The following is a 20000-nucleotide window of genomic DNA, read 5'->3' as shown; positions in this document are numbered from 1 at the left end:
ATATTTTTATATGGCTAGTCAGCAGTTACCAGAAGTGAGATTTTAATCCATGCCTATATTTATAGACCATAACACACAATATTGTGAAAATATTTATTCTTAAATCTGGGCACACGATCATTTTTACTAAATACCCGTAAATATCTAAAAAAAAACAAAACTTTTTCACTCCTATATTTAAATACCACAACACACAATATTGAGAAAATGTTATCAGAAGTGAGATTTGAATCCATACCTATATTTAAGTACTGTAATACACAATATTAACAAAATGTTTTTTTTTATAAATTTGGGCACTCGGTCATTTTTACAAAATACCTAAAAATGTATAAAAAAAATCTTTTTCTGCTAGGCTCCAGGAACTCAACATTTTCCAAAAATTAGGAACATGTGAGACCGTGTGGCCTAATGGATAAGGTGTCTGACTTCGGATCAGAAGATTGAGGGTTCGAGTCCTTTCATGGTTGCAGCTTTTAAGTGCTCTTCAGATGACCTTCTAAGCATTTGAGTCCTTTCCTGGTTGCAACAGCTAAGTTTTAGATGCTTTCTTAATTTGATGACATACTTGGTGTCGTTATAGGCTATATTTCTACATGATTGATAGTGAATATTTTTATATGGCTAGTCAGCAGTTACCAGAAGTGAGTTTTTAATCCATGCCTATATTTATAGACCATAACACACAATATTGTGAAAATATTTATTCTTAAATCTGGGCACACGATCATTTTTACTAAATACCCGTAAATATCTAAAAAAAAACAAAACTTTTTCACTCCTATATTTAAATACCACAACACACAATATTGAGAAAATGTTATCAGAAGTGAGATTTGAATCCATACCTATATTTAAGTACTGTAATACACAATATTAACAAAATGTTTTTTTTTATAAATTTGGGCACTCGGTCATTTTTACAAAATACCTAAAAATGTATAAAAAAAATCTTTTTCTGCTAGGCTCCAGGAACTCAACATTTTCCAAAAATTAGGAACATGTGAGACCGTGTGGCCTAATGGATAAGGCGTCTGACTTCGGATCAGAAGATTGAGGGTTCGAGTCCCTTCATGGTTGCAGCTTTTAAGTGCTCTTCAGATGACCTTCTAAGCATTTGAGTCCTTTCCTGGTTGCAACAGCTAAGTTTTAGATGCTTTCTTAATTTGATGACATACTTGGTGTCGTTATAGGCTATATTTCTACATGATTGATAGTGAATATTTTTATATGGCTAGTCAGCAGTTACCAGAAGTGAGATTTTAATCCATGCCTATATTTATAGACCATAACACACAATATTGTGAAAATATTTATTCTTAAATCTGGGCACACGATAATTTTTACTAAATACCCGTAAATATCTAAAAAAAACCAAAACTTTTTCACTCCTATATTTAAATACCACAACACACAATATTGAGAAAATGTTATCAGAAGTGAGATTTGAATCCATACCTATATTTAAGTACTGTAATACACAATATTAACAAAATGTTTTTTTTTATAAATTTGGGCACTCGGTCATTTTTACAAAATACCTAAAAATGTATAAAAAAAAAACTTTTTCTGCTAGGCTCCAGGAACTCAACATTTTCCAAAAATTTGGAATATGTGAGACCGTGTGGCCTAATGGATAAGGCGTCTGACTTCGGATCAGAAGATTGAGGGTTCGAGTACCTTCATGGTTGCAGCTTTTAAGTGCTCTTCAGATGACCTTCTAAGCATTTGAGTCCTTTCCTGGTTGCAACTGCTAAGTTTTAGATGCTTTCTTAATTTGATGACATACTTGGTGTCGTTATAGGCTATATTTCTACATGATTGATAGTGAATATTTTTATATGGCTAGTCAGCAGTTACCAGAAGTGAGATTTTAATCCATGCCTATATTTATAGACCATAACACACAATATTGTGAAAATATTTATTCTTAAATCTGGGCACACGATAATTTTTACTAAATACCCGTAAATATCTAAAAAAAAACAAAACTTTTTCACTCCTATATTTAAATACCACAACACACAATATTGAGAAAATGTTATCAGAAGTGAGATTTGAATCCATACCTATATTTAAGTACTGTAATACACAATATTAACAAAATGTTTTTTTTTATAAATTTGGGCACTCGGTCATTTTTACAAAATACCTAAAAATGTATAAAAAAAATCTTTTTCTGCTAGGCTCCAGGAACTCAATATTTTCCAACAATTAGGAACATGTTAGACCGTGTGGCCTAATGGATAAGGCGTCTTACTTCGAATCAGAAGATTAAGGGTTCGAGTCCCTTCATGGTTGCAGCTTTTAAGTGCTCTTCAGATGACCTTCTAAGCATTTGAGTCCTTTCCTGGTTGCAACAGCTAAGTTTTAGATGCTTTCTTAATTTGATGACATACGTGTCGTTATAGGCTATATTTCTACATGATTTATAGTGAATATTTTTATATGGCTAGTCAGCAGTTACCAGAAGTGAGATTTTAATCCATGCCTATATTTATAGACCATAACACACAATATTGTGAAAATATTTATTCTTAAATCTGGGCACACGATAATTTTTACTAAATACCCGTAAATATCTAAAAAAAAACAAAACTTTTTCACTCCTATATTTAAATACCACAACACACAATATTGAGAAAATGTTATCAGAAGTGAGATTTGAATCCATACCTATATTTAAGTACTGTAATACACAATATTAACAAAATGTTTTTTTTTATAAATTTGGGCACTCGGTCATTTTTACAAAATACCTAAAAATGTATAAAAAAAATCTTTTTCTGCTAGGCTCCAGGAACTCAATATTTTCCAACAATTAGGAACATGTTAGACCGTGTGGCCTAATGGATAAGGCGTCTTACTTCGAATCAGAAGATTAAGGGTTCGAGTCCCTTCATGGTTGCAGCTTTCAAGTGCTCTTCAGATGACCTTCTAAGCATTTGAGTCCTTTCCTGCTTGCAACAGCTAAGTTTTAGATGCTTTCTTAATTTGATGACATACTTGGTGTCTTTATAGGCTATATTTCTACATGATTGATAGTGAATATTTTTATATGGCTAGTCAGCAGTTACCAGAAGTGAGATTTTAATCCATGCCTATATTTATAGACCATAACACACAATATTGTGAAAATATTTATTCTTAAATCTGGGCACACGATCATTTTTACTAAATACCCGTAAATATCTAAAAAAAAACAAAACTTTTTCACTCCTATATTTAAATACCACAACACACAATATTGCGAAAATGTTATCAGAAGTGAGATTTGAATCCATACCTATATTTAAGTACTGTAATACACAATATTAACAAAATGTTTTTTTTTTATAAATTTGGGCACTCGGTCATTTTTACAAAATACCTAAAAATGTATAAAAAAAATCTTTTTCTGCTAGGCTCCAGGAACTCAACATTTTCCAAAAATTAGGAACATGTGAGGCCGTGTGGCCTAATGGATAAGGCGTCTGACTTCGGATCAGAAGATTGAGGGTTCGAGTCCCTTCATGGTTGCAGCTTTTAAGTGCTCTTCAGATGACCTTCTAAGCATTTGAGTCCTTTCCTGGTTGCAACAGCTAAGTTTTAGATGCTTTCTTAATTTGATGACATCCTTGGTGTCGTTATAGGCTATATTTCTACATGATTGATAGTGAATATTTTTATATGGCTAGTCAGCAGTTACCAGAATTGAGATTTTAATCCATGCCTATATTTATAGACCCTAACACATAATATTGTGAAAATATTTATTCTTAAATCTGGACACACGATAATTTTTACTAAATACCCGTAAATATCTAAAAAAAAAACAAAACTTTTTCACTCCTATATTTAAATACCACAACACACAATATTGAGAAAATGTTATCAGAAGTGAGATTTGAATCCATACCTATATTTAAGTACTGTAATACACAATATTAACAAAATGTTTTTTTTTATAAATTTGGGCACTCGGTCATTTTTACAAAATACCTAAAAATGTATAAAAAAAATCTTTTTCTGCTAGGCTCCAGGAACTCAACATTTTCCAAAAATTAGGAACATGTGAGACCGTGTGGCCTAATGGATAAGGCGTCTGACTTCAGATCAGAAGATTGAGGGTTCGAGTCCCTTCATGGTTGCAGCTTTTAAGTGCTATTCAGATGACCTTCTAAGCATTTGAGTCCTTTCCTGGTTGCAACAGCTAAGTTTTAGATGCTTTCTTAATTTGATGACATCCTTGGTGTCGTTATAGGCTATATTTCTACATGATTGATAGTGAATATTTTTATATGGCTAGTCAGCAGTTACCAGAAGTGAGATTTTAATCCATGCCTATATTTATAGACCATAACACACAATATTGTGAAAATATTTATTCTTAAATCTGGACACACGATAATTTTTACTAAATACCCGTAAATATCTAAAAAAAAAACAAAACTTTTTCACTCCTATATTTAAATACCACAACACACAATATTGAGAAAATGTTATCAGAAGTGAGATTTGAATCCATACCTGTATTTAAGTACTGTAATACACAATATTAACAAAATGTTTTTTTTTATAAATTTGGGCACTCGGTCATTTTTACAAAATACCTAAAAATGTATAAAAAAAAAACTTTTTCTGCTAGGCTCCAGGAACTCAACATTTTCCAAAAATTTGGAAAATGTGAGACCGTGTGGCCTAATGGATAAGGCGTCTGACTTCGGATCAGAAGATTGAGGGTTCGAGTCCCTTCATGGTTGCAGCTTTTAAGTGCTCTTCAGATGACCTTCTAAGCATTTGAGTCCTTTCCTGGTTGCAACAGCTAAGTTTTAGATGCTTTCTTAATTTGATGACATACGTGTCGTTATAGGCTATATTTCTACATGATTTATAGTGAATATTTTTATATGGCTAGTCAGCAGTTACCAGAAGTGAGATTTTAATCCATGCCTATATTTATAGACCATAACACACAATATTGTGAAAATATTTATTCTTAAATCTGGGCACACGATCATTTTTACTAAATACCCGTAAATATCTAAAAAAAAACAAAACTTTTTCACTCCTATATTTAAATACCACAACACACAATATTGAGAAAATGTTATCAGAAGTGAGATTTGAATCCATACCTATATTTAAGTACTGTAATACACAATATTAACAAAATGTTTTTTTTTATAAATTTGGGCACTCGGTCATTTTTACAAAATACCTAAAAATGTATAAAAAAAATCTTTTTCTGCTAGGCTCCAGGAACTCAACATTTTCCAAAAATTAGGAACATGTGAGACCGTGTGGCCTAATGGATAAGGCGTCTGACTTCGGATCAGAAGATTGAGGGTTCGAGTCCCTTCATGGTTGCAGCTTTTAAGTGCTCTTCAGATGACCTTCTAAGCATTTGAGTCCTTTCCTGGTTGCAACAGCTAAGTTTTAGATGCTTTCTTAATTTGATGACATACTTGGTGTCGTTATAGGCTATATTTCTACATGATTGATAGTGAATATTTTTATATGGCTAGTCAGCAGTTACCAGAAGTGAGATTTTAATCCATGCCTATATTTATAGACCATAACACACAATATTGTGAAAATATTTATTCTTAAATCTGGGCACACGATAATTTTTACTAAATACCCGTAAATATCTAAAAAAAAACAAAACTTTTTCACTCCTATATTTAAATACCACAACACACAATATTGAGAAAATGTTATCAGAAGTGAGATTTGAATCCATACCTATATTTAAGTACTGTAATACACAATATTAACAAAATGTTTTTTTTTATAAATTTGGGCACTCGGTCATTTTTACAAAATACCTAAAAATGTATAAAAAAAATCTTTTTCTGCTAGGCTCCAGGAACTCAATATTTTCCAACAATTAGGAACATGTTAGACCGTGTGGCCTAATGGATAAGGCGTCTTACTTCAAATCAGAAGATTAAGGGTTCGAGTCCCTTCATGGTTGCAGCTTTCAAGTGCTCTTCAGATGACCTTCTAAGCATTTGAGTCCTTTCCTGCTTGCAACAGCTAAGTTTTAGATGCTTTCTTAATTTGATGACATACTTGGTGTCTTTATAGGCTATATTTCTACATGATTGATAGTGAATATTTTTATATGGCTAGTCAGCAGTTACCAGAAGTGAGATTTTAATCCATGCCTATATTTATAGACCATAACACACAATATTGTGAAAATATTTATTCTTAAATCTGGGCACACGATCATTTTTACTAAATACCCGTAAATATCTAAAAAAAAACAAAAACTTTTTCACTCCTATATTTAAATACCACAACACACAATATTGAGAAAATGTTATCAGAAGTGAGATTTGAATCCATACCTATATTTAAGTACTGTAATACACAATATTAACAAAATGTTTTTTTTTATAAATTTGGGCACTCGGTCATTTTTACAAAATACCTAAAAATGTATAAAAAAAATCTTTTTCTGCTAGGCTCCAGGAACTCAACATTTTCCAAAAATTAGGAATATGTGAGACCGTGTGGCCTAATGGATAAAGCGTCTGACTTCGGATCAGAAGATTGAGGGTTCGAGTCCCTTCATGGTTGCAGCTTTTAAGTGCTCTTCAGATGACCTTCTAAGCATTTGAGTCCTTTCTTGGTTGCAACAGCTAAGTTTTAGATGCTTTCTTAATTTGATGACATCCTTGGTGTCGTTATAGGCTATATTTCTACATGATTGATAGTGAATATTTTTATATGGCTAGTCAGCAGTTACCAGAAGTGAGATTTTAATCCATGCCTATATTTATAGACCATAACACACAATATTGTGAAAATATTTATTCTTAAATCTGGACACACGATAATTTTTACTAAATACCCGTAAATATCTAAAAAAAAAACAAAACTTTTTCACTCCTATATTTAAATACCACAACACACAATATTGAGAAAATGTTATCAGAAGTGAGATTTGAATCCATACCTATATTTAAGTACTGTAATACACAATATTAACAAAATGTTTTTTTTTATAAATTTGGGCACTCGGTCATTTTTACAAAATACCTAAAAATGTATAAAAAAAATCTTTTTCTGCTAGGCTCCAGGAACTCAACATTTTCCAAAAATTAGGAATATGTGAGACCGTGTGGCCTAATGGATAAGGCGTCTGATTTCGGATCAGAAGATTGAGGGTTCGAGTCCCTTCATGGTCGCAGCTTTTAAGTGCTCTTCAGATGACCTTCTAAGCATTTGAGTCCTTTCCTGGTTGCAACAGCTAAGTTTTAGATGCTTTCTTAATTTGATGACATACTTGGTGTCTTTATAGGCTATATTTCTACATGATTGATAGTGAATATTTTTATATGGCTAGTCAGCAGTTACCAGAAGTGAGATTTTAATCCATGCCTATATTTATAGACCATAACACACAATATTGTGAAAATATTTATTCTTAAATCTGGGCACACGATCATTTTTACTAAATACCCGTAAATATCTAAAAAAAAACAAAACTTTTTCACTCCTATATTTAAATACCACAACACACAATATTGAGAAAATGTTATCAGAAGTGAGATTTGAATCCATACCTATATTTAAGTACTGTAATACACAATATTAACAAAATGTTTTTTTTTATAAATTTGGGCACTCGGTCATTTTTACAAAATACCTAAAAATGTATAAAAAAAATCTTTTTCTGCTAGGCTCCAGGAACTCAACATTTTCCAAAAATTAGGAATATGTGAGACCGTGTGGCCTAATGGATAAGTCGTCTGACTTCGGATCAGAAGATTGAGGGTTCGAGTCCCTTCATGGTAGCAGCTTTTAAGTGCTCTTCAGATGACCTTCTAAGCATTTGAGTCCTTTCCTGGTTGCAACAGCTAAGTTTTAGATGCTTTCTTAATTTGATGACATCCTTGGTGTCGTTATAGGCTATATTTCTACATGATTGATAGTGAATATTTTTATATGGCTAGTCAGCAGTTACCAGAAGTGAGATTTTAATCCATTCCTATATTTATAGACCATAACACACAATATTGTGAAAATATTTATTCTTAAATCTGGGCACACGATAATTTTTACTAAATACCCGTAAATATCTAAAAAAAAACAAAACTTTTTCACTCCTATATTTAAATACCACAACACACAATATTGAGAAAATGTTATCAGAAGTGAGATTTGAATCCATACCTATATTTAAGTACTGTAATACACAATATTAACAAAATGTTTTTTTTTATAAATTTGGGCACTCGGTCATTTTTACAAAATACCTAAAAATGTATAAAAAAAATCTTTTTCTGCTAGGCTCCAGGAACTCAACATTTTCCAAAAATTAGCAACATGTGAGACCGTGTGGCCTAATGGATAAGGCATCTGACTTCGGATCAGAAGATTGAGGGTTCGAGTCCCTTCATGGTTGCAGCTTTTAAGTGCTCTTCAGATGACCTTCTAAGCATTTGAGTCCTTTCCTGGTTGCAACAGCTAAGTTTTAGATGCTTTCTTAATTTGATGACATACTTGGTGTCGTTATAGGCTATATTTCTACATGATTGATAGTGAATATTTTTATATGGCTAGTCAGCAGTTACCAGAAGTGAGATTTTAATCCATGCCTATATTTATAGACCATAACACACAATATTGTGAAAATATTTATTCTTAAATCTGGGCACACGATAATTTTTACTAAATACCCGCAAATATCTAAAAAAAACCAAAACTTTTTCACTCCTATATTTAAATACCACAACACACAATATTGAGAAAATGTTATCAGAAGTGAGATTTGAATCCATACCTATATTTAAGTACTGTAATACACAATATTAACAAAATGTTTTTTTTTATAAATTTGGGCACTCGGTCATTTTTACAAAATACCTAAAAATGTATAAAAAAAAATCTTTTTCTGCTAGGCTCCAGGAACTCAATATTTTCCAACAATTAGGAACATCTTAGACCGTGTGGCCTAATGGATAAGGCGTCTTACTTCGAATCAGAAGATTAAGGGTTCGAGTCCCTTCATGGTTGCAGCTTTTAAGTGCTCTTCAGATGACCTTCTAAGCATTTGAGTCCTTTCCTGGTTGCAACAGCTAAGTTTTAGATGCTTTCTTAATTTGATGACATACTTGGTGTCTTTATAGGCTATATTTCTACATGATTGATAGTGAATATTTTTATATGGCTAGTCAGCAGTTACCAGAAGTGAGATTTTAATCCATGCCTATATTTATAGACCATAACACACAATATTGTGAAAATATTTATTCTTAAATATGGGCACACGATCATTTTTACTAAATACCCGTAAATATCTAAAAAAAAACAAAACTTTTTCACTCCTATATTTAAATACCACAACACACAATATTGAGAAAATGTTATCAGAAGTGAGATTTGAATCCATACCTATATTTAAGTACTGTAATACACAATATTAACAAAATGTTTTTTTTTATAAATTTGGGCACTCGGTCATTTTTACAAAATACCTAAAAATGTATAAAAAAAATCTTTTTCTGCTAGGCTCCAGGAACTCAACATTTTCCAAAAATTAGCAACATGTGAGACCGTGTGGCCTAATGGATAAGGCATCTGACTTCGGATCAGAAGATTGAGGGTTCGAGTCCCTTCATGGTTGCAGCTTTTAAGTGCTCTTCAGATGACCTTCTAAGCATTTGAGTCCTTTCCTGGTTGCAACAGCTAAGTTTTAGGCCTGATGCACACGACCGTGTTCGGTCCGTGATATACGGTCCGCATGTCGGCCGCTTGTCCCGGACCGTACAAAGTACAGGGAGCCGGGCTCCTAGCATCATACTTATCTATGACGCTAGGTGTCACTGCCTATCCACGTAACTACTGTCACACACTAAAACATGATTACAGTACGGGACAGTAGTTCCGCGGACAGGCAGTGACCCCTATCGTCATAGATAAGTGTGATGCTAGGAGCCCGACTCCCTGCACTGTGTTCGGTCCGGGACATGCGGCCGACATGCGGACCGTATATCACGGACCGAACACGGTCGTGTGCATGAGGCCTTAGATGCTTTCTTAATTTGATGACATCCTTGGTGTCATTATAGGCTATATTTCTACATGATTGATAGTGAATATTTTTATATGGCTAGTCAGCAGTTACCAGAAGTGAGATTTTAATCCATGCCTATATTTATAGACCATAACACACAATATTGTGAAAATATTTATTCTTAAATCTGGGCACACGATAATTTTTACTAAATACCCGTAAATATCTAAAAAAAAACAAAACTTTTTCACTCCTATATTTAAATACCACAACACACAATATTGAGAAAATGTTATCAGAAGTGAGATTTGAATCCATACCTATATTTAAGTACTGTAATACACAATATTAACAAAATGTTTTTTTTTTATAAATTTGGGCACTCGGTCATTTTTACAAAATACCTAAAAATGTATAAAAAAAATCTTTTTCTGCTAGGCTCCAGGAACTCAACATTTTCCAAAAATTAGGAATATGTGAGACCGTGTGGCCTAATGGATAAGGTGTCTGACTTCGGATCAGAAGATTGAGGGTTCGAGTCCCTTCATGGTTGCAGCTTTTAAGTGCTCTTCAGATGACCTTCTAAGCATTTGAGTCCTTTCCTGGTTGCAACAGCTAAGTTTTAGATGCTTTCTTAATTTGATGACATACTTGGTGTCGTTATAGGCTATATTTCTACATGATTGATAGTGAATATTTTTATATGGCTAGTCAGCAGTTACCAGAAGTGAGATTTTAATCCATGCCTATATTTATAGACCATAACACACAATATTGTGAAAATATTTATTCTTAAATCTGGGCACACGATAATTTTTACTAAATACCCGCAAATATCTAAAAAAAAACAAAACTTTTTCACTCCTATATTTAAATACCACAACACACAATATTGAGAAAATGTTATCAGAAGTGAGATTTGAATCCATACCTATATTTAAGTACTGTAATACACAATATTAACAAAATGTTTTTTTTTATAAATTTGGGCACTCGGTCATTTTTACAAAATACCTAAAAATGTATAAAAAAAAATCTTTTTCTGCTAGGCTCCAGGAACTCAATATTTTCCAACAATTAGGAACATCTTAGACCGTGTGGCCTAATGGATAAGGCGTCTTACTTCGAATCAGAAGATTAAGGGTTCGAGTCCCTTCATGGTTGCAGCTTTTAAGTGCTCTTCAGATGACCTTCTAAGCATTTGAGTCCTTTCCTGGTTGCAACAGCTAAGTTTTAGATGCTTTCTTAATTTGATGACATACTTGGTGTCTTTATAGGCTATATTTCTACATGATTGATAGTGAATATTTTTATATGGCTAGTCAGCAGTTACCAGAAGTGAGATTTTAATCCATGCCTATATTTATAGACCATAACACACAATATTGTGAAAATATTTATTCTTAAATATGGGCACACGATCATTTTTACTAAATACCCGTAAATATCTAAAAAAAAACAAAACTTTTTCACTCCTATATTTAAATACCACAACACACAATATTGAGAAAATGTTATCAGAAGTGAGATTTGAATCCATACCTATATTTAAGTACTGTAATACACAATATTAACAAAATGTTTTTTTTTATAAATTTGGGCACTCGGTCATTTTTACAAAATACCTAAAAATGTATAAAAAAAATCTTTTTCTGCTAGGCTCCAGGAACTCAACATTTTCCAAAAATTAGCAACATGTGAGACCGTGTGGCCTAATGGATAAGGCATCTGACTTCGGATCAGAAGATTGAGGGTTCGAGTCCCTTCATGGTTGCAGCTTTTAAGTGCTCTTCAGATGACCTTCTAAGCATTTGAGTCCTTTCCTGGTTGCAACAGCTAAGTTTTAGATGCTTTCTTAATTTGATGACATCCTTGGTGTCATTATAGGCTATATTTCTACATGATTGATAGTGAATATTTTTATATGGCTAGTCAGCAGTTACCAGAAGTGAGATTTTAATCCATGCCTATATTTATAGACCATAACACACAATATTGTGAAAATATTTATTCTTAAATCTGGGCACACGATAATTTTTACTAAATACCCGTAAATATCTAAAAAAAAACAAAACTTTTTCACTCCTATATTTAAATACCACAACACACAATATTGAGAAAATGTTATCAGAAGTGAGATTTGAATCCATACCTATATTTAAGTACTGTAATACACAATATTAACAAAATGTTTTTTTTTTATAAATTTGGGCACTCGGTCATTTTTACAAAATACCTAAAAATGTATAAAAAAAATCTTTTTCTGCTAGGCTCCAGGAACTCAACATTTTCCAAAAATTAGGAATATGTGAGACCGTGTGGCCTAATGGATAAGGTGTCTGACTTCGGATCAGAAGATTGAGGGTTCGAGTCCCTTCATGGTTGCAGCTTTTAAGTGCTCTTCAGATGACCTTCTAAGCATTTGAGTCCTTTCCTGGTTGCAACAGCTAAGTTTTAGATGCTTTCTTAATTTGATGACATACTTGGTGTCGTTATAGGCTATATTTCTACATGATTGATAGTGAATATTTTTATATGGCTAGTCAGCAGTTACCAGAAGTGAGATTTTAATCCATGCCTATATTTATAGACCATAACACACAATATTGTGAAAATATTTATTCTTAAATCTGGGCACACGATAATTTTTACTAAATACCCGTAAATATCTAAAAAAAACCAAAACTTTTTCACTCCTATATTTAAATAACACAACACACAATATTGAGAAAATGTTATCAGAAGTAAGATTTGAATCCATACCTATATTTAAGTACTGTAATACACAATATTAACAAAATGTTTTTTTTTATAAATTTGGGCACTCGGTCATTTTTACAAAATACCTAAAAATGTATAAAAAAAATATTTTTCTGCTAGGCTCCAGGAACTCAACATTTTCCAAAAATTAGGAACATGTGAGACCGTGTGGCCTAATGGATAAGGTGTCTGACTTCGGATCAGAAGATTGAGGGTTCGAGTCCCTTCATGGTTGCAGCTTTCAAGTGCTCTTCAGATGACCTTCTAAGCATTTGAGTCCTTTCCTGGTTGCAACAGCTAAGTTTTAGATGCTTTCTTAATTTGATGACATACTTGGTGTCGTTATAGGCTATATTTCTACATGATTGATAGTGAATATTTTTATATGGCTAGTCAGCAGTTACCAGAAGTGAGATTTTAATCCATGCCTATATTTATAGACCATAACACACAATATTGTGAAAATATTTATTCTTAAATCTGGGCACACGATAATTTTTACTAAATACCCGTAAATATCTAAAAAAAAACAAAACTTTTTCACTCCTATATTTAAATACCACAACACACAATATTGAGAAAATGTTATCAGAAGTGAGATTTGAATCCATACCTATATTTAAGTACTGTAATACACAATATTAACAAAATGTTTTTTTTTATAAATTTGGGCACTCGGTCATTTTTACAAAATACCTAAAAATGTATAAAAAAAATATTTTTCTGCTAGGCTCCAGGAACTCAATATTTTCCAACAATTAGGAACATGTTAGACCGTGTGGCCTAATGGATAAGGCGTCTTACTTCGAATCAGAAGATTAAGGGTTCGAGTCCCTTCATGGTTGCAGCTTTTAAGTGCTCTTCAGATGACCTTCTAAGCATTTGAGTCCTTTCCTGGTTGCAACAGCTAAGTTTTAGATGCTTTCTTAATTTGATGACATACTTGGTGTCGTTATAGGCTATATTTCTACATGATTGATAGTGAATATTTTTATATGGCTAGTCAGCAGTTACCAGAAGTGAGATTTTAATCCATGCCTATATTTATAGACCATAACACACAATATTGTGAAAATATTTATTCTTAAATCTGGGCACACGATAATTTTTACTAAATACCCGTAAATATCTAAAAAAAACCAAAACTTTTTCACTCCTATATTTAAATAACACAACACACAATATTGAGAAAATGTTATCAGAAGTAAGATTTGAATCCATACCTATATTTAAGTACTGTAATACACAATATTAACAAAATGTTTTTTTTTATAAATTTGGGCACTCGGTCATTTTTACAAAATACCTAAAAATGTATAAAAAAAATATTTTTCTGCTAGGCTCCAGGAACTCAACATTTTCCAAAAATTAGGAACATGTGAGACCGTGTGGCCTAATGGATAAGGTGTCTGACTTCGGATCAGAAGATTGAGGGTTCGAGTCCCTTCATGGTTGCAGCTTTCAAGTGCTCTTCAGATGACCTTCTAAGCATTTGAGTCCTTTCCTGGTTGCAACAGCTAAGTTTTAGATGCTTTCTTAATTTGATGACATACTTGGTGTCGTTATAGGCTATATTTCTACATGATTGATAGTGAATATTTTTATATGGCTAGTCAGCAGTTACCAGAAGTGAGATTTTAATCCATGCCTATATTTATAGACCATAACACACAATATTGTGAAAATATTTATTCTTAAATCTGGGCACACGATAATTTTTACTAAATACCCGTAAATATCTAAAAAAAAACAAAACTTTTTCACTCCTATATTTAAATACCACAACACACAATATTGAGAAAATGTTATCAGAAGTGAGATTTGAATCCATACCTATATTTAAGTACTGTAATACACAATATTAACAAAATGTTTTTTTTTATAAATTTGGGCACTCGGTCATTTTTACAAAATACCTAAAAATGTATAAAAAAAATATTTTTCTGCTAGGCTCCAGGAACTCAATATTTTCCAACAATTAGGAACATGTTAGACCGTGTGGCCTAATGGATAAGGCGTCTTACTTCGAATCAGAAGATTAAGGGTTCGAGTCCCTTCATGGTTGCAGCTTTTAAGTGCTCTTCAGATGACCTTCTAAGCATTTGAGTCCTTTCCTGGTTGCAACAGCTAAGTTTTAGATGCTTTCTTAATTTGATGACATACTTGGTGTCTTTATAGGCTATATTTCTACATGATTGATAGTGAATATTTTTATATGGCTAGTCAGCAGTTACCAGAAGTGAGATTTTAATCCATGCCTATATTTATAGACCATAACACACAATATTGTGAAAATATTTATTCTTAAATCTGGGCACACGATCATTTTTACTAAATACCCGTAAATATCTAAAAAAAAACAAAACTTTTTCACTCCTATATTTAAATACCACAACACACAATATTGAGAAAATGTTATCAGAAGTGAAATTTGAATCCATACCTATATTTAAGTACTGTAATACACAATATTAACAAAATGTTTTTTTTTATAAATTTGGGCACTCGGTCATTTTTACAAAATACCTAAAAATGTATAAAAAAAATCTTTTTCTGCTAGGCTCCAGGAACTCAACATTTTCCAAAAATTAGGAACATGTGAGACCGTGTGGCCTAATGGATAAGGTGTCTGACTTCGGATCAGAAGATTGAGGGTTCGAGTCCCTTCATGGTTGCAGCTTTCAAGTGCTCTTCAGATGACCTTCTAAGCATTTGAGTCCTTTCCTGGTTGCAACAGCTAAGTTTTAGATGCTTTCTTAATTTGATGACATACTTGGTGTCGTTATAGGCTATATTTCTACATGATTGATAGTGAATATTTTTATATGGCTAGTCAGCAGTTACCAGAAGTGAGATTTTAATCCATGCCTATATTTATAGACCATAACACACAATATTGTGAAAATATTTATTCTTAAATCTGGGCACACGATCATTTTTACTAAATACCCGTAAATATCTAAAAAAAAACAAAACTTTTTCACTCCTATATTTAAATACCACAACACACAATATTGAGAAAATGTTATCAGAAGTGAGATTTGAATCCATACCTATATTTAAGTACTGTAATACACAATATTAACAAAATGTTTTTTTTTATAAATTTGGGCACTCGGTCATTTTTACAAAATACCTAAAAATGTATAAAAAAAATCTTTTTCTGCTAGGCTCCAGGAACTCAATATTTTCCAACAATTAGGAACATGTTAGACCGTGTGGCCTAATGGATAAGGCGTCTTACTTCAAATCAGAAGATTAAGGGTTCGAGTCCCTTCATGGTTGCAGCTTTTAAGTGCTCTTCAGATGACCTTCTAAGCATTTGAGTCCTTTCCTGGTTGCAACAGCTAAGTTTTAGATGCTTTCTTAATTTGATGACATACTTGGTGTCTTTATAGGCTATATTTCTACATGATTGATAGTGAATATTTTTATATGGCTAGTCAGCAGTTACCAGAAGTGAGATTTTAATCCATGCCTATATTTATAGACCATAACACACAATATTGTGAAAATATTTATTCTTAAATCTGGGCACACGATCATTTTTACTAAATACCCGTAAATATCTAAAAAAAAACAAAACTTTTTCACTCCTATATTTAAATACCACAACACACAATATTGAGAAAATGTTATCAGAAGTGAGATTTGAATCCATACCTATATTTAAGTACTGTAATACACAATATTAACAAAATGTTTTTTTTTATAAATTTGGGCACTCGGTCATTTTTACAAAATACCTAAAAATGTATAAAAAAAATCTTTTTCTGCTAGGCTCCAGGAACTCAACATTTTCCAAAAATTAGGAACATGTGAGACCGTGTGGCCTAATGGATAAGGCGTCTGACTTCGGATCAGGAGATTGAGGGTTTGAGTCCCTTCATGGTTGCAGCTTTTAAGTGCTCTTCAGATGACCTTCTAAGCATTTGAGTCCTTTCCTGGTTGCAACAGCTAAGTTTTAGATGCTTTCTTAATTTGATGACATACGTGTCGTTATAGGCTATATTTCTACATGATTGATAGTGAATATTTTTATATGGCTAGTCAGCAGTTACCAGAAGTGAGATTTTAATCCATGCCTATATTTATAGACCATAACACACAATATTGTGAAAATATTTATTCTTAAATCTGGGCACACGATAATTTTTACTAAATACCCGTAAATATCTAAAAAAAAACAAAACTTTTTCACTCCTATATTTAAATACCACAACACACAATATTGAGAAAATGTTATCAGAAGTGAGATTTGAATCCATACCTATATTTAAGTACTGTAATACACAATATTAACAAAATGTTTTTTTTTATAAATTTGGGCACTCGGTCATTTTTACAAAATACCTAAAAATGTATAAAAAAAATATTTTTCTGCTAGGCTCCAGGAACTCAACATTTTCCAAAAATTAGGAATATGTGAGACCGTGTGGCCTAATGGATAAGGTGTCTGACTTCGGATCAGAAGATTGAGGGTTCGAGTCCCTTCATGGTTGCAGCTTTTAAGTGCTCTTCAGATGACCTTCTAAGCATTTGAGTCCTTTCCTGGTTGCAACAGCTAAGTTTTAGATGCTTTCTTAATTTGATGACATACTTGGTGTCGTTATAGGCTATATTTCTACATGATTGATAGTGAATATTTTTATATGGCTAGTCAGCAGTTACCAGAAGTGAGATTTTAATCCATGCCTATATTTATAGACCATAACACACAATATTGTGAAAATATTTATTCTTAAATCTGGGCACACGATCATTTTTACTAAATACCCGTAAATATCTAAAAAAAAACAAAACTTTTTCACTCCTATATTTAAATACCACAACACACAATATTGAGAAAATGTTATCAGAAGTGAGATTTGAATCCATACCTATATTTAAGTACTGTAATACACAATATTAAGAAAATGTTTTTTTTTATAAATTTGGGCACTCGGTCATTTTTACAAAATACCTAAAAATGTATAAAAAAAATCTTTTTCTGCTAGGCTCCAGGAACTCAACATTTTCCAAAAATTAGGAACCTGTGCGGCGTGTGGCCTAATGGATAAGGCGTCTGACTTCGGATCAGAAGATTGAGGGTTCGAGTCCCTTCATGGTTGCAGCTTTTAAGTGCTCTTCAGATGACCTTCTAAGCATTTGAGTCCTTTCCTGGTTGCAACAGCTAAGTTTTAGATGCTTTCTTAATTTGATGACATACTTGGTGTCGTTATAGGCTATATTTCTACATGATTGATAGTGAATATTTTTATATGGCTAGTCAGCAGTTACCAGAAGTGAGATTTTAATCCATGCCTATATTTATAGACCATAACACACAATATTGTGAAAATATTTATTCTTAAATCTGGGCACACGATCATTTTTACTAAATACCCGTAAATATCTAAAAAAAACCAAAACTTTTTCACTCCTATATTTAAATACCACAACACACAATATTGAGAAAATGTTATCAGAAATGAGATTTGAATCCATACCTATATTTAAGTACTGTAATACACAATATTAAGAAAATGTTTTTTTTATAAATTTGGGCACTCGGTCATTTTTACAAAATACCTAAAAATGTATAAAAAAAATCTTTTTCTGCTAGGCTCCAGGAACTCAACATTTTCCAAAAATTAGGAACCTGTGAGACGTGTGGCCTAATGGATAAGGCGTCTGACTTCGGATCAGAAGATTGAGGGTTCGAGTCCCTTCATGGTTGCAGCTTTTAAGTGCTCTTCAGATGACCTTCTAAGCATTTGAGTCCTTTCCTGGTTGCAACAGCTAAGTTTTAGATGCTTTCTTAATTTGATGACATACGTGTCGTTATAGGCTATATTTCTACATGATTGATAGTGAATATTTTTATATGGCTAGTCAGCAGTTACCAGAAGTGAGATTTTAATCCATGCCTATATTTATAGACCATAACACACAATATTGTGAAAATATTTATTCTTAAATCTGGGCACACGATCATTTTTACTAAATACCCGTAAATATCTAAAAAAAAAACAAAACTTTTTCACTCCTATATTTAAATACCACAACACACAATATTGAGAAAATGTTATCAGAAGTGAGATTTGAATCCATACCTATATTTAAGTACTGTAATACACAATATTAACAAAATGTTTTTTTTTATAAATTTGGGCACTCGGTCATTTTTACAAAATACCTAAAAATGTATAAAAAAAATCTTTTTCTGCTAGGCTCCAGGAACTCAACATTTTCCAAAAATTAGGAACCTGTGAGACCGTGTGGCCTAATGGATAAGGCGTCTGACTTTGGATCAGAAGATTGAGGGTTCGAGTCCCTTCATGGTTGCAGATTTTAAGTGCTCTTCAGATGACCTTCCAAGCATTTGAGTCCTTTCCTGGTTGCAACAGCTAAGTTTTAGATGCTTTCTTAATTTGATGACATACTGGGTGTCGTTATAGGCTATATTTCTACATGATTGATAGTGAATATTTTTATATGGCTAGTCAGCAGTTACCAGAAGTGAGATTTTAATCCATGCCTATATTTATAGACCATAACACATAATATTGTGAAAATATTTATTCTTAAATCTGGGCACACGATCATTTTTACTAAATACCCGTAAATATCTAAAAAAAAACAAAACTTTTTCACTCCTATATTTAAATACCACAACACACAATATTGAGAAAATGTTATCAGAAGTGAGATTTGAATCCATACCTATATTTAAGTACTGTAATACACAATATTAAGAAAATGTTTTTTTTATAAATTTGGGCACTCGGTCATTTTTACAAAATACCTAAAAATGTATAAAAAATTTCTTTTTCTGCTAGGCTCCAGGAACTCAACATTTTCCAAAAATTAGGAACCTGTGAGACCGTGTGGCCTAATGGATAAGGCGTCTGACTTTGGATCAGAAGATTGAGGGTTCCCTTCATGGTCGCAGCTTTTAAGTGCTCTTCAGATGACCTTCTAAGCATTTGAGTCCTTTCCTGGTTGCAACAGCTAAGTTTTAGATGCTTTCTTAATTTGATGACATACTTGGTGTCTTTATAGGCTATATTTCTACATGATTGATAGTGAATATTTTTATATGGCTAGTCAGCAGTTACCAGAAGTGAGATTTTAATCCATGCCTATATTTATAGACCATAACACACAATATTGTGAAAATATTTATTCTTAAATCTGGGCACACGATCATTTTTACTAAATACCCGTAAATATCTAAAAAAAACAA

General features: G+C 32.4%; 23 non-coding genes across 23 annotated transcripts; all 23 read left to right on the top strand.

Moving 5' to 3' along the window:
• Window positions 1-1007: 1007 nt before the first annotated feature.
• TRNAR-UCG (transfer RNA arginine (anticodon UCG)) lies at window positions 1008-1080 on the top strand. The gene has a single exon. It is a non-coding gene; the product is annotated as a tRNA-Arg (tRNA).
• Window positions 1081-2228: 1148 nt separating this feature from the next.
• On the top strand, window positions 2229-2301 carry TRNAR-UCG (transfer RNA arginine (anticodon UCG)). The gene has a single exon. It is a non-coding gene; the product is annotated as a tRNA-Arg (tRNA).
• A 534-nt stretch (window positions 2302-2835) lies between these two features.
• Window positions 2836-2908, top strand: TRNAR-UCG (transfer RNA arginine (anticodon UCG)). Its single transcript has one exon. It is a non-coding gene; the product is annotated as a tRNA-Arg (tRNA).
• A 538-nt stretch (window positions 2909-3446) lies between these two features.
• On the top strand, window positions 3447-3519 carry TRNAR-UCG (transfer RNA arginine (anticodon UCG)). The gene has a single exon. It is a non-coding gene; the product is annotated as a tRNA-Arg (tRNA).
• A 1150-nt stretch (window positions 3520-4669) lies between these two features.
• On the top strand, window positions 4670-4742 carry TRNAR-UCG (transfer RNA arginine (anticodon UCG)). Its single transcript has one exon. It is a non-coding gene; the product is annotated as a tRNA-Arg (tRNA).
• Window positions 4743-5276: 534 nt separating this feature from the next.
• Window positions 5277-5349, top strand: TRNAR-UCG (transfer RNA arginine (anticodon UCG)). Its single transcript has one exon. It is a non-coding gene; the product is annotated as a tRNA-Arg (tRNA).
• A 1148-nt stretch (window positions 5350-6497) lies between these two features.
• TRNAR-UCG (transfer RNA arginine (anticodon UCG)) lies at window positions 6498-6570 on the top strand. Its single transcript has one exon. It is a non-coding gene; the product is annotated as a tRNA-Arg (tRNA).
• A 538-nt stretch (window positions 6571-7108) lies between these two features.
• Window positions 7109-7181, top strand: TRNAR-UCG (transfer RNA arginine (anticodon UCG)). The gene has a single exon. It is a non-coding gene; the product is annotated as a tRNA-Arg (tRNA).
• A 1147-nt stretch (window positions 7182-8328) lies between these two features.
• TRNAR-UCG (transfer RNA arginine (anticodon UCG)) lies at window positions 8329-8401 on the top strand. Its single transcript has one exon. It is a non-coding gene; the product is annotated as a tRNA-Arg (tRNA).
• A 538-nt stretch (window positions 8402-8939) lies between these two features.
• TRNAR-UCG (transfer RNA arginine (anticodon UCG)) lies at window positions 8940-9012 on the top strand. The gene has a single exon. It is a non-coding gene; the product is annotated as a tRNA-Arg (tRNA).
• Window positions 9013-9549: 537 nt separating this feature from the next.
• On the top strand, window positions 9550-9622 carry TRNAR-UCG (transfer RNA arginine (anticodon UCG)). Its single transcript has one exon. It is a non-coding gene; the product is annotated as a tRNA-Arg (tRNA).
• An 870-nt stretch (window positions 9623-10492) lies between these two features.
• On the top strand, window positions 10493-10565 carry TRNAR-UCG (transfer RNA arginine (anticodon UCG)). Its single transcript has one exon. It is a non-coding gene; the product is annotated as a tRNA-Arg (tRNA).
• A 538-nt stretch (window positions 10566-11103) lies between these two features.
• TRNAR-UCG (transfer RNA arginine (anticodon UCG)) lies at window positions 11104-11176 on the top strand. Its single transcript has one exon. It is a non-coding gene; the product is annotated as a tRNA-Arg (tRNA).
• A 537-nt stretch (window positions 11177-11713) lies between these two features.
• On the top strand, window positions 11714-11786 carry TRNAR-UCG (transfer RNA arginine (anticodon UCG)). The gene has a single exon. It is a non-coding gene; the product is annotated as a tRNA-Arg (tRNA).
• Window positions 11787-12324: 538 nt separating this feature from the next.
• TRNAR-UCG (transfer RNA arginine (anticodon UCG)) lies at window positions 12325-12397 on the top strand. Its single transcript has one exon. It is a non-coding gene; the product is annotated as a tRNA-Arg (tRNA).
• Window positions 12398-12934: 537 nt separating this feature from the next.
• Window positions 12935-13007, top strand: TRNAR-UCG (transfer RNA arginine (anticodon UCG)). The gene has a single exon. It is a non-coding gene; the product is annotated as a tRNA-Arg (tRNA).
• A 537-nt stretch (window positions 13008-13544) lies between these two features.
• TRNAR-UCG (transfer RNA arginine (anticodon UCG)) lies at window positions 13545-13617 on the top strand. The gene has a single exon. It is a non-coding gene; the product is annotated as a tRNA-Arg (tRNA).
• A 537-nt stretch (window positions 13618-14154) lies between these two features.
• Window positions 14155-14227, top strand: TRNAR-UCG (transfer RNA arginine (anticodon UCG)). Its single transcript has one exon. It is a non-coding gene; the product is annotated as a tRNA-Arg (tRNA).
• A 537-nt stretch (window positions 14228-14764) lies between these two features.
• Window positions 14765-14837, top strand: TRNAR-UCG (transfer RNA arginine (anticodon UCG)). The gene has a single exon. It is a non-coding gene; the product is annotated as a tRNA-Arg (tRNA).
• A 537-nt stretch (window positions 14838-15374) lies between these two features.
• On the top strand, window positions 15375-15447 carry TRNAR-UCG (transfer RNA arginine (anticodon UCG)). The gene has a single exon. It is a non-coding gene; the product is annotated as a tRNA-Arg (tRNA).
• A 1147-nt stretch (window positions 15448-16594) lies between these two features.
• On the top strand, window positions 16595-16667 carry TRNAR-UCG (transfer RNA arginine (anticodon UCG)). Its single transcript has one exon. It is a non-coding gene; the product is annotated as a tRNA-Arg (tRNA).
• A 534-nt stretch (window positions 16668-17201) lies between these two features.
• Window positions 17202-17274, top strand: TRNAR-UCG (transfer RNA arginine (anticodon UCG)). Its single transcript has one exon. It is a non-coding gene; the product is annotated as a tRNA-Arg (tRNA).
• A 1752-nt stretch (window positions 17275-19026) lies between these two features.
• TRNAQ-UUG (transfer RNA glutamine (anticodon UUG)) lies at window positions 19027-19099 on the top strand. Its single transcript has one exon. It is a non-coding gene; the product is annotated as a tRNA-Gln (tRNA).
• Window positions 19100-20000: the final 901 nt, after the last annotated feature.

The sequence above is a fragment of the Rhinoderma darwinii genome, chromosome 3 (genome assembly GCF_050947455.1).
Source record: "Rhinoderma darwinii isolate aRhiDar2 chromosome 3, aRhiDar2.hap1, whole genome shotgun sequence".
NCBI lineage: Eukaryota > Metazoa > Chordata > Amphibia > Anura > Rhinodermatidae > Rhinoderma > Rhinoderma darwinii.
This window is presented reverse-complemented; position numbering and strand designations above follow the sequence as displayed.